We start from the raw sequence: 14110 nt of genomic DNA, 5'->3' as shown, positions 1-14110 counted from the left end.
ATAATACGATTTCATCTTAATTATTATTATTATTATTATTATTATTATTATTATTATTATTATTATTATTATTATTACACTACTCATCACGATACAATTCTAACACAAGTTGCACTAGAGAAAGGACAATCAGGAAGGATATGAAGAGAGCGTGGTTTCAGGCTCATGCAAGCAAATATATTAGTTTTAAGCACATTATAAATTAATTTATTTTCGCAGTATAATTTTTACTCATTAGAGTAATTTTTATACGTTTCAAAATCGTTTTAATCTTTTCTCTCGATTTAAATTTTAAATTTTTATAAAAGAAATCCGGAATTCGATTTAAAACCCCTAAGTTTACCTTGACTTTCAATTACATTTTCGTTCTCCCTTTTTGTTTTTCATTTTCCCTTTTTTATTCGCATTTTGAAGCGTGCGTTCACCCATGAACGGTTCGAAAGGATGATTCATGTCAGTCGACCCCAAATCACTTTGGGATTAAGGCTCTGATGTTGTTGTTGTAGAGTAATTTTTATACCAATTATTCCATTTATTTACTCTTCACTAAAAAAACATCAAATCTAATTCTCTCCACCTTCTCTCCACCTCCCCTCCATGTTAACCTTCGTTAACCTCCTTAAACTTTTTCAATTATGAACAATAATTCAAATGAATAGCATGTATTTAATTCGTTAATCTCATATTAATAATTTAATTGACTCTTTCTTACAATTTTATTCCTTTTTAATTAGGGTTTATATCTATATTAATTAAGGGCTAATTAGTGTGGTATGGCCGTATGGTGGGCTTGTTTGTGGTGCTTTATGAACAGGCGTGGCCGATGTACTTCAACGGCAATCCGCTGGAGCATGGTACGATGGTAATGGTGTTTGTGGCGGAGTGGTACGGTGTTAATACATGAATTAAAAAGGCATTGTATTACCGGGTTTGCTTTTCTTCAATGTATTGTGCAGTAATGCACTAATGCCTTGAAAACACGTACGATGGTAATGGTGTTTGTGGTGGAGTGGTCTATTTTTTTTACTCAATTCCTTTGTTTCAATGTTTTTTCAATGTAGTACGTAGAAGTTTACGAATATAGTACGTGTTTGTAGAATGTTTATGTATATAATACATGTGTTTGTAAAGATAAGTCATGAACGAAGAAGTACGTAATTTATCAATGTAGCGGCGGCCATGCGCCTCCCGGCCAAGGCAAGGAAGGTGTTCCGGTGAGCCTCACTCTCAAATTTCACACCCGGAAATCCTTGAGCCGTGATAGCAAAGTTGTGTGGTTGAGACACGACGCCCGACGTGGGGATCCGGTTGGCTTCCGAACCTGGTACGTCTGGGCGTGTCCCGACACCTATTTGTAAGGTGTGGTGTCGTGGGCGTGTCCCTGCACCGGTAATTGAAGGTACGTCTGGGCGTGTCCCGGTACCGGCGTGGTGATTGGATAATAATGTCTCATTCACATCATTGTCATGTTGCATACACATACATATTGTGTCGTGTCTTATGTTTAATTATTGAAACTAACGTGTTGTGTGTCCGTGTAATTGTCACCTATTTCCGGAGTGGTTCAGGTCGATCCATATGATATTTTCGATCATATGGGGAGCAGGTTGAGTCAAAGTTGATTTGGTGTCAAGCGGGAGACGGACGAGTTTTGGACTTGGAGTCGAGTACTTGGATAGTTGATAGATAACATAGATGGTAGCCAAGTTGCATAGTTCACATTTTATTCATTCTTTGTTTTGTAACACTAAACTTGTTATTTATATGAAGAGTTTCTTAATTGTAATTCCGATTTCACTGCCTCGGAAAACCGAGATGGTAACATCTACCAATTACCTTGGCCGTGTAAAAAGGGGGTGTTACAATATGGTTACTTAAAACATAATTACCATCATATAGTTAAGCTAGGGTTGGATAATCCAGATCAAAAGGATTGGAAATAACAATATAAATTGGATATTCCTTAAGTATTGTCTTCGAAAAAAAATTATTTCTTACATATTGTTACTTTAATATTTAATTAGAATTGTATATTACTTTAAAATACTTTTTCCATAACTTTATTTACAATTTGTGTTCGAAATATAGTCGGATTTAAACTTAACATCGAAGCTAGTACAAATCCGTGTTATGCTTCATCTTTTTCTTCGTTTTTTTTTGGTTTTTTCATATACCTTCTTTGAATTTAAAATTAAATAAAAATTAAAATAGTAATATGTATTTTTTTTTTGACAACAAGCGATGAATAACTTACATTATTTCAAATGTTACAAAGTAAGCTATTCGACTAGGTAACACCAGAGACCTAACCACCAAATCTAGTGTTACCAAGCCAAGACTAAAGATAACATAAACATGAAAAACAATAATAGCCAGAAGAGCATCAAGGGCATCTTTGGTGAATGCAAGCGAAAGAGCCACGAGATGGTGAACGAGCTTCATAAACACGGAAGACCTCCAAAATTCGCCGATACAAACGAGCCGCAGAGTGACAATAGTAAGGTGTACTTACGAACTTGCGAAAAGATCGTAGAAAGACAAAGTGGTAAGCAAGATGACTAAATCCGCCACCGACGGAGATAAAACTCCTACACCTTAGAGATTGAACCCTTTGATCGTAGGACCAACAGACCAAGAAATCCGACATGCAATGTCCATCACGACCACGAACCCAAAGGGACAGGACACCCATGCTCAAAGTCGGGTGCAAAGACAGCATAACCCTAATTAGAAAAGAGACATGGCACTACGAGCCACCTCAAAGATTAAGGGACAAGACACCCATAACCCACAGGATGTTATTATTATAAACAAGTGTTGGAATATGTGTCCTCCGACAATAATGCGATCACGACTGTTGATCATGATGATCACATGTTTAAGTCTCGTTTTAAAGAATACAATTGGGAAGTAATTTTTACTGTCAACTGGTCAACATATATCGGTAATGATTGGCTGACTAGAGTTTGACATTACTGTCGTGCGACGGTGGTGATCGATTGACCCCTAGGTCATACCTATAGGGCAACACTCTTAATTGATCATTTAATTAATCGTATAACGTTACGAGTTAATTAAATTACTTGAAAAATTGACGGACGATTTTGGAAGTAAAATTTACGTATCACATTGAAATATGATTAAATGAGATACGGTCTGAGTAATCAATTGTATCATTACTCGGATGAAATTATTGTTTAAAGAAACAATTGAAATTGAATGAATTATTATAAATACAATTTGTTGTGATTTATAAATTGGTAAAATATTTTGGTACAAGTAATTATGAATTACTAAGTCGATTTTTGTATGTGACGTATTTTAATAATATGTTGATTTTTAATATGTTAAAAATGCACAACAAATTTATGTAACATATGACATGTGACATAAGTCAAAATTGACAAAAATAACATGGATCCCATATTATAAGTGTATCGAAATTAAGAGGGAATTAGGCTAAATATTGTGTTATTTAAATTTGTGGAAAACACAATCATTTGTATTATAGCCTAGCCATGCAACCCTAGTTTGCATTGTGAAGGCAAACAAGAGCATGCATTGGGTCTTTTTCTTCCCTCCTCTTCCCTCCTACCCGGTTTCACCATAGAAAAGGCAAAAGGATTTTTGTCTTATTTTTGATATACACTACATGCATGAGTGTGTAATTTATTCATTCATTCCAACTTATCAAAAATTAAGATTTTAGAAAGAGAAAATCACCTTCCATTCTCCTCTCTCTCAACCGGCTTTTGAGAGCAAAACCCAAATATTTTTGGGTCATTTTTTCTACAAGAATTAATATTATCTAGTACTTATAATATTAATTTTAATTAAGAGTAAGCCTTGGGTATAATTCCTTGGGAGAGATCCTACACTTGGGTCTTTGTTCATCCAAAAGGAAAGCTCAAGAACAAAAGAGAAGGAGATCTCTTTTGTGCCCATAAGAACCGAAATTACAATGTAAGGATGATTTCTTCTTTATTTTGCTAATTAGTTTGCATGCATAAGACCTTTATTAATTTTATGACAAATTAATTTAAAACATATATGAATATGTTAAGTATATAGATCTACTTTTCCTTCAATCGGTATCAAGAGCCATGGTTGTTTGCATGCAAATCGGTTAAAAGTTTTTCCGAGTTATAAAGATTAACATATAAAACTTGTAAATTTGTGTTATTATGATATATCACGAAATTAATTCATGCATGTTAAAATTTCTGGTCCTAAAATGTTTTAGGATATTTTGGTTAAATTTACGGATTTTTGTTGTTCATTTTTTACAATAATGGCATTTAAATGTGATTTTATGAGTAAAAATGTCATTTTCGGTCTAAAATTAGCTATACTTCGAATTTTCCAGTGATTTTTGGATATGTTGTCACATATATTATTTTGAGATAACCTGTAAATTTTCATAAGTTTTGGACTTGTTATGCTCGAAAAATGGATTTTTCATTATTAAATTCGGATTTAGGTGAAAAATAGGTTAATATGAGATAAATTTCGAATCTGGTCATAGAAATTTAGTATGTTGTCACATGCAACTTTACAAGGTGTGTGTAAAATAATGGGATATAATGAAGTCTTTTTGCATGATTTATGGATTTTTGAAGAAAAATAGCATAAATAGTGACATTATTAGTGAAAAATTAATAAAACATAATCTATGACTAAGGAAAAACGTCCAATGTTGCATTTTATTATCTTTTTCAGATCTAAAATTGAAAAGTTAATGAATATATTTTTCCCATGTTTTTATGATTATTATATTAAAAACCGATAAACCGCAACATTGTTTTTTCCGGAAAAATTTCGAAATTTTTGACCTAAGGTTTTGAACATTATGAGTGTCATGGTATTTTTCCAGAATGTTCATGAGTTTAAATTTCAAATTTTGAATTTATTTGAAATTTTGTGATTTATTTGAAGTTTATCGCTTATTTTTGTAATTTTTAGTCCATTAATGAACAATTTTATAAATATGAGTTAATTATGGTCAAATAATTAGTGAAGACTAAATTTTGAGTCCTAAGAGGTTAGGGTAATTAACTTATGCATAAATATGAATTTATGTAATTTTGTGATTGTAAAATGTTGAAATCACGCAAATCCGTAAAAACCGAGTAATATACGATATTGGCTAATTAAAGGCGATTTAGCATAAAATTGGGCATGTTCATACATATTATAATGCTGCATTTTTCTTTATGATTGTCATAATTTTAATTTATGTAATTTTTGAATTATGTAATTTTACTTAGTATGGCCTTAGATTTTAATTGGTATTTCCCGAAATGTATGGGAATATCGATTCGGTTGTAATTTTACTGTGATCTCGTATCACCGTTTTGTAATTTAATAGATTTATTTTATTTTAGTTACAAATGTATAATAAGAAATTATGTAATTTGTTATGTAATTTTATTCATTCCGGAGTTCCCAAAGACGGATTTCTTCAAGAATGGCGATACATAAAGACGGTATTACCTCGAGATGCGTGCCACAACCGAAGTTCAAGGGACCAATGGAGTTGGTTTCCGAATATATAATAGTTAAATAGTTTTTCTATTTTAGGAAGACCATACTAGGATTTATTTATTTTATGCTTGCATTTTATTTTATGTCACATGCATCGCTAAATCGCCATAACTAAAACATGCATCTTCTTTCATCGAGTTTATCGACCGTGTCAATTCGAATTATCGTAGTTCACCGCTTTAGTTCACTTAAAACGTGATAGATAATAAATTGACATGACCTCTCGCTAAAACAATTAATTGAGACATAGCCTTACCAAATAGTAGAAACCATGAAAACCTATTTCGTGAGGGAGTGCACTCGGCCACACCGGGGTACAAACCTTGTTACATAGGGGAAGTGGGTGATAAATGTCTATCCACCGAATTCATGTTGATGAGGGTTTCATCGGCCACACCATGCCCAAATTAATATGGGTTTGGATCATGGACACATTTATTCGAAATTTGGATTGAACTCAACAAAAGTTTTTCGATAAGGGTTTTATCGGCCACACCGTCCCCTTGTTGAATGTGTTTTGGGCTAACGATAAATGTTAATGTAATATTATCGACCAAGAGTTCTAAAAGTAGAATCGATTAAAGCGTTAATCCACCGAGTTATATTGATAAGGGTTTCATCGGCCACACCGTGCCCAAGTTAATATGAATTTGGGTCTTGGAATCATTTATGATAGTTGGGTAGAGGTTACTATATAAATGCTCATACCTTGTTAATTATTTACAAGTATGATATTAAAAGACAAATGTTAATATTTCCTTTTCCTCCATATTTGTAGTTCCTTACAATGAATCCATCAAATGCTACCGCACCGATAACTATTGAGTCTTACCACAATGTTTTTGACGACGTTTGCTCCAACAATGATTTCGACACCACTAGAGAACTTCATTTTGGGATAGGTTCGGATGGAAACCTTAACTTCATCACCTATTCTAAACCACCTACTACTACTAGACCTCGTGTGAGTCCGTCTCAGGAAGACTACCTCATACAATCTATAGGGTCTTTGTCTCTGGAAGATAAAGATACCAAAGCTAGTGGTAGCTCAAGCAATCAAGTTCTTGCTTCAAAGGGCAAAAGGTTCAAGAAGAAGGGAAAGAAAATCAAAAACTTCAAGCAAGTTAATGATGAATGCCATTATTGCTATGGCATGGGACATTGGCTTAGGAATTGTCCCGTATATTTGCGAAATATAAGGGAAGGAATCATCACTCCAAAAGGTAAAATTCCTAAGGAAATTTATGTTATTGATATAAATTATACTTCCACTACGACATGGGTACTAGATACCGGTTATGGTTCTCACCTTTGTAATCATTTACAGGGTTTAAGAGACGTAAAGAGGCTTAGCAAGGGAGATGTGGATCTACGCCTTGGAAATGGAGCTCGGGTAGCGGCCGAATCCAAAGGAACTTATGTTTTAGCTTTGCCTAATGGATTTGAGTTGTATTTACATAATTGTTTTTATGTGCCTACACTCTCTAAAAACATTATTTCAATCGCTATGCTAGACATGGACGGTTTTTGTTTTGTCATTAAGAACATTCGTTGTACTATTTCTAGGAACGACTTGGTTATAGGCCAAGCTTCCTCTATCAATTGCATTTACATTTTAGAGACCTCAAATCCGACTAATGATATCTATAACATTCAATCAAAGAAACTCAAATCAAGTGACCCAAGTGAAGCGTTCATTTGGCATTGTCGATTAGGTCACATAAACGAGAATCGCATCAAAAGATTAATTTCGACTAATGTGATTACACCATTTGATTATCAATCATATGGTACATGCGAATATTGCCTACTTGGCAAAATTACTCGTAATCCTTTTAGTGGTAAAGGGACACGAGCTAGTGAGCTATTGGGACTCATACACACCGATGTATGTGGACCAATGAGTATCACCGCCCGTGGTAATTATGACTACTTTATAACCTTCACCGATGACTTGAGTAGATATGGGTATATCTATTTAATGAAACATAAGAGTGAAGCATTTGAGAAATTCAAGGAATTTCAAAACGAAGTAGAGAACCAATTGAACAAAAGGATTAAGGCACTACGATCCGATCGTGGTGGTGAATACCTTAGCCTTGAATTTGATTCACACTTGAAAAGTCATGGTATTATATCACAACTTACTCCACCCGGAACACCACAACTTAATGGTGTTGCCGAAAGGAGAAATCGAACCCTACTTGATATGGTTCGATCCATGATGAGTCAAACCGAGTTACCAAACTCGTTTTGGGGATTTGCGATTCAAACCGCAATTAGATCTTTGAACAATAGTCCCACTAAATCCACCGAGAAAACTCCATGTGAGATGTGGACGGGAAGGGTTCCCAATATATCCTATATGAAGATTTGGGGATGTGATGCTTACGTCAAGTCTAAGAACGACAACAAGCTTGCCCCAATATCCGAAAAGTGCATCTTTGTAGGTTACCCCTTAACCTCACGAGGTTACTACTTCTACAAACCTCAAGATAACAAAGTGTTTGTGTCTTGCGAGGCTGTCTTCTTAGAAAGACAATTTATTTCTAAGAGACAGAGTGGGAGAAATTTTGAACTTGATGAAGTTCAAGAGCCACAAACCGAGATAGAGACGCAAGAAGATGTTCCTTCGTCGTCTAACGCGGTTGTACCTCCTCCACTAAGAAGAACGGGTCGAGTAATTCGTCATCCCGATCGATATGTGGGACTTATCGAGGAAGATGGAACACTCGATGTTTTACTTATGGAAAGTGACGAGCCCGCCACCTACAAGGCCGCAATCTCTAGTCCAAATTCCTCCTTATGGCTTGAAGCCATGAAGTCCGAAATGGATTCTATGCATGAAAACCAAGTTTGGGACTTGGTAGATTTGCCTAAAGGGGCAAGACCCCTTCAATGCAAATGGATATTCAAAGTCAAAAATGGCATAGAAGGACATGATGATGTCTACAAAGCTAGGCTAGTGGCAAAAGGATTTACCTAAGTCCAAGGTCTCCATTATGATGAGACCTTCGCCTCCGTAGCCATGCTAAGATCCATACGGATTTTGTTAGCGATTGCCGCATTTCATGATTATGAAATATGGCAAATGGATGTCAAAACCGCTTTTCTAAATGGGCATTTAGAAGAGGAGGTGTACATGATACAACCCGAAGGTTTTGTTGATTCTAAAAATCCTAACAAAGTTTGCAAGCTTAAGAGATCCATTTATGGTCTTAAGCAAGCATCTAGAAGTTGGAATTATCGATTCAATCATGTTATAAAGGAAAATGGTTTCACTCAAAGTGTTGAGGAACCATGTTTATACATGAAATTTAGTGGGAGCAATGTTGTGTTCCTAATCTTGTATGTCGATGACATACTACTCATTGGAAATGATATTTCAATGTTGTCTTCTGTTAAGAAGTGGTTAGGTAACCACTTCCAAATGAAGGATTTAGGAGAGACACAACGCATATTAGGTATCCGGATCCATAGAGATAGATCCAAGAGGATATTGGAACTAAGTCAAGAGTCTTATGTTGACAAGATTCTTCGACGGTTCAGCATGGACAAATCCAAAAGGGGTTTGGTACCTATGGTAACCGGGACGATATTGAGCAAGACTCAATCTCCCTCCGAACCCCATGATGTTGAACGCATGAAGTTGATCCCTTATGCTTCCGTTGTTGGATCAATCATGTATGCCATGATATGCACACGTCCTGATGTCTCGTATGCCTTGAGCATGACGAGTAGATATCAAGGAAATCCAGGTGAGAGTCACTGGATTGCTGTCAAGAACATCCTTAAGTACTTGAGAAGAACTAAGGATTCTATCCTAGTGTTTGGAGGAGACACTGAGTTGCGTGTTAATGGATACACGGACTCAAGTTTTCAAACATATAGAGATGACTTGAAATCACAAGCTGGTTTCGTTTTTATGCTCAATGGTGGCCAAAAGTGGAGAAGCTTCAAGGAAGTCAGAATCATGGATTCTACAACGGAGGTCGAGTACATTGCGCAAAGATCGAAGTCGCTAAGGAAGTCGTTTGGATCGTGCAATTCACGGAAGGTCTAAAAGTAGTACCTACCGCCAATGATCCCATCACTTTCTATTGTGATAATAGTGGGACGATCTTCCAAGTTAAGGAGCCGAAGTCTAGTAATAGATCTAGACATGTACTTAGAAAATATCATGTAATAAGAGATTTCATTGAAAGAAAGGAAATTGCGATTTGTAAGGTTGGGACGGATGACAACATAGCCGATCCGCTCACCAAACCTTTATCGCAGGCTAAGCATGATGGGCATGTTACGTCCATGGGACTTAAACGTGTACCAAGTCTATGTTAGATTTTGAAATGAAATAAAAGTGTTGTTTTTGTTCATGTTCATAATCACATTTGTCTTTTATCTTTAATTTATACATTGTTACATCTAAACGGGTTGTAGTGACAATTGAACCCCGTTAAAGTGAACACGGATTATTAACATAGCATTTGCCCATAGTCACTTGTATGAGGTGACGTCTCGAAGTGACTAGAGTGTGATGCGATTGATGGCAAGTTCAAGTGACATAGAGTCATGTGAGATGACTAGTCGATCACATAGGCAGACTGTTAGGAACATTTTGTCGGGCCTTATGACCGCTTATAGAGTTCTGGAAATTTATATAGCCTGGTCGTGGCGAGAGCTATTATAGTATTCAAATGAGTCGATTCTTTTGACTAAAGACTATTCGCCTAAGATGGCACAGTTTCAGATTAACTTTGATTTGTGTTACTACGACCTTCGTAAATGGGGTCAAATGGGCATATTTTGGGTTATGATGATTGTGGCTAGTCGAAGGGAATGAGTGCGATAGGAATTGTCCACCCCTAGTCAGGGTTATAACAATATCTCAGGGCCACTCGAGGAGTAATGAACTGGAAATGCGTGGCCACGCTCGGAAAGTATCTATGATAGATAAGTCCGGTCAATCAGTTATTCTCCAGATTGAGGAAACCACTCTCGATATGATCACTTGCAAGTACGACCTGAAAGACACCTTGCATTGAGTGAGAGATAGTAATAGGACAAGAGAATTGGTGACGCACACTTGTCGAGGACAAGTGGGAGATTGTTGGAATATGTGTCCTCCGACAATAATGCGATCACGACTGTTGATCATGATGATCACATGTTTAAGTCTCGTTTTAAAGAATACAATTGGGAAGTAATTTTTTTATCATCAACCTGGTCAACATATATCGGTAATGATTGGTCGACTAGAGTTTGACATTATCGTCGTGCGACGGTGGTGATCGATTGACCCCTAGGTCATACCTATAGGGCAACACTCTTAATTGATCATTTAATTAATCGTATAACGTTACGAGTTAATTAAATTACTTGAAAAATTGACGGACGATTTTGGAAGTAAAATTTACGTATCACATTGAAATATGATTAAATGAGATACGGTCTGAGTAATCAATTGTATCATTACTCGGATGAAATTATTGTTTAAAGAAATAATTGAAATTGAATGAATTATTATAAATACAATTTGTTGTGATTTATAAATTGGTAAAATATTTTGGTACAAGTAATTATGAATTACTAAGTCGATTTTTGTATGTGACGTATTTTAATAATACGTTGATTTTTAATATGTTAAAAATGCATAACAAATTTATGTAACATATGACATGTGACATAAGTCAAAATTGACAAAAATAACATGGATCCCATATTATAAGTGTACCGAAATTAAGAGGGAATTAGGCTAAATATTGTGTTATTTAAATTAGTGGAAAACACAATCATTTGTATTATAGCCTAGCCATGCAACCCTAGTTTGCATTGTGAAGGCAAACAAAAGCATGTATTGGGTCTTTTTCTTCCCTCCTCTTCCCTCCTACCCGGTTTCACCATAGAAAAGGCAAAAGGATTTTTGTCTTATTTTTGATATACACTACATGCATGAGTGTGTAATTTATTCATTCATTCCAACTTATCAAAAATTAAGATTTTAGAAAGAGAAAATCACCTTCCATTCTCCTCTCTCTCAACCGGCTTTTGAGAGCAAAACCCAAATATTTTTGGGTCATTTTTTCTACAAGAATTAATATTATCTAGTACTTATAATATTAATTTTAATTAAGAGTAAGCCTTGGGTATAATTCCTTGGGAGAGATCCTACACTTGAGTCTTTGTTCATCCAAAAGGAAAGCTCAAGAACAAAAGAGAAGGAGATCTCTTTTGTGCCCATAAGAACCGAAATTACAATGTAAGGATGATTTCTTCTTTATTTTACTAATTAGTTTGCATGCATAAGACCTTTATTAATTTTATGACAAATTAATTTAAAACATATATGAATATGTTAAGTATATAGATCTACTTTTCCTTCAACAAGAACATAGAATAAAAAAACAGCCTGCGATAAGAGACAAAGACCACCGAAGCCATCCAATCTAACGCCTCAACCACCCCCACCTTAGGCCAACCCCAGCACACCTCAAAACGACTCAAGCACCAACACTGACCCAGACCAGTCAAGACCACAACGAAATCATCACAACACCAAGGGCAGACAAGGGAGCAACCCGCCAACGCCAAAAAGACCCAAACGTCAAACGATGACCACAAGAAGCCCAAACGAAAACCCGACAACAGCACCAAAAAAGACTTGCATGCAACCCCACAATAGGAAAGAGACCTAGACAAAGACCTATACGACGCAAAAGGAATCAGAAACACTACAACGAAACCCGTTTCACCAAACGGCACCTCCGAGGACCACCGTCAAACAACCAACCAGACCCAAAACAACACAACACAGACGCACACGAGAGGAGAAGGAAAAGGGACCGAAAGGTGGGGGGAATGGGGGGATCACCAAACAGACCCAAGTCACGCCCTCAAAGAGCCACAGAGAGGCAGACGGATGAGCTATACTCATCGACTCACACGGAAAAACAGAAAAGGAGAACCAGCCAAGAGGTGGGGGGAGTGGGGGGATCACCTCTGAGAAGGAACTAAAAGCGACGGTGACAGGACAAGGTGACGGAAGGGCAGGGACGACAGTGAACCAAGACCCAACCCGAAGGGGAAAACCCGTTTCAAAGACCAAAAAACAACGAAAAAGCTAGGGAACCACCATACCGGGGCCGGGGAACACTCCCCACAGCAGCATGCAAGAACGATCGGAGCAAGGAAAATCGTTGGGGAAAAGGCGTACCACCGGGCAACCACCACAAACAACACCCACCCATACCCAAGAACAACCCTGGATCAAGAAACAACCCGATGAATAGCCGAGAAAACCGAAAAAAACGATTGTCTGATCAGTGAAGGGAAGACAATGGCGATGAGATGAACGTTCGCCGGAGATAGGCCAAAAAAAGACCCCATCTCCGGCGAAAGGGTGGCAGCAGGTGGGAAGCTAGAGTGTGGATGGAGGCGGCGGCGGCTCAAAGTTAATTAGGTTTTTGGTTTGGGAGGTTTTTGAGAGAAGAAGGAACTTGTTTTTAGGTCGTTATGGTAAGATTTGTTTAAGTAGTAATACATAGAGAATTATTTTCTTATAAGACAATACTTATAGAAAATCCAAGTATAATGTTCTTTCCGATCTTTCCTTTTGCATTGAATTATCCAATCCTAACTTAACTATATGGTGGGAATTATTTTTCAAGTAATCATATGGCGGGAATTAATTTGTCTCACACCATTATCTAAGAAAATCACCCAACTTTTTTTGTTGTATTATGACCCGACCCTGACCGTAACATAACCCGTGTCATGTATAACTCAACTCGCATTTGAAAGGATCTGTATAACCCGATTCGAAATCAGAACAACCCGACCCGCTTGACAGATGTAACTTGTAAGTAGAGCCATCAGCACGGGCTAACCCGACCCGCCCCAGCCCGGTCTTGGCCCGCCGTTGGCCTGAGTCCTAAAATTTCAACCCGACCCGCACTTGGCCCGGCATTTTAGCAAAAATAATAAATAATAATAATTGGTAAGGCACGGCAAGGCCCGCCTCGGGCATGGCCTGGGTCAAGCATATCCCAGCCCGGCCCGATCAAACCTGTCCCTCCCCGTCCCCTGGCCTGGCCCGGGTCAGACGAGGAGAGCCCCGCTCGAGTACAGGTCTACTTATAAGACATACGGAGTAACTTAGTTTCACCACATATCAAAATCAAAAAATCCCTAGGGTTTATATCATCGCGTTTCAAAATCAAAATTCCCTAATTTCACTCCATTCTACTCCCTCCTATCCACTCTTTTCTTCCCTATTTCCTAAAACGGATTATTCAGGTTTTCTTCCCCTTTCCTTTTTGAGAAAGTTTTTATTAATATTATACTCTTACCTCTTTTCAGTCATCAAACCCCACTATATACTTTATTAATATTTAATTCTAATTATTCCTACCTCTCTCCAATAACCAAACCCCACCCATCTCCTTTATTAATATTTAATCATAATTATTCATACCTCTCTCCAATTACCAAACCCCACTCATATATTTATCAATATTATACTCCCCACCCTTAATCTCCGTGCCCACTTCAAAGGGGAAAAAAAGGATGG

This window comes from Silene latifolia, chromosome 7 (genome assembly GCF_048544455.1).
Source record: "Silene latifolia isolate original U9 population chromosome 7, ASM4854445v1, whole genome shotgun sequence".
NCBI lineage: Eukaryota > Viridiplantae > Streptophyta > Magnoliopsida > Caryophyllales > Caryophyllaceae > Silene > Silene latifolia.
This window is presented reverse-complemented; position numbering follows the sequence as displayed.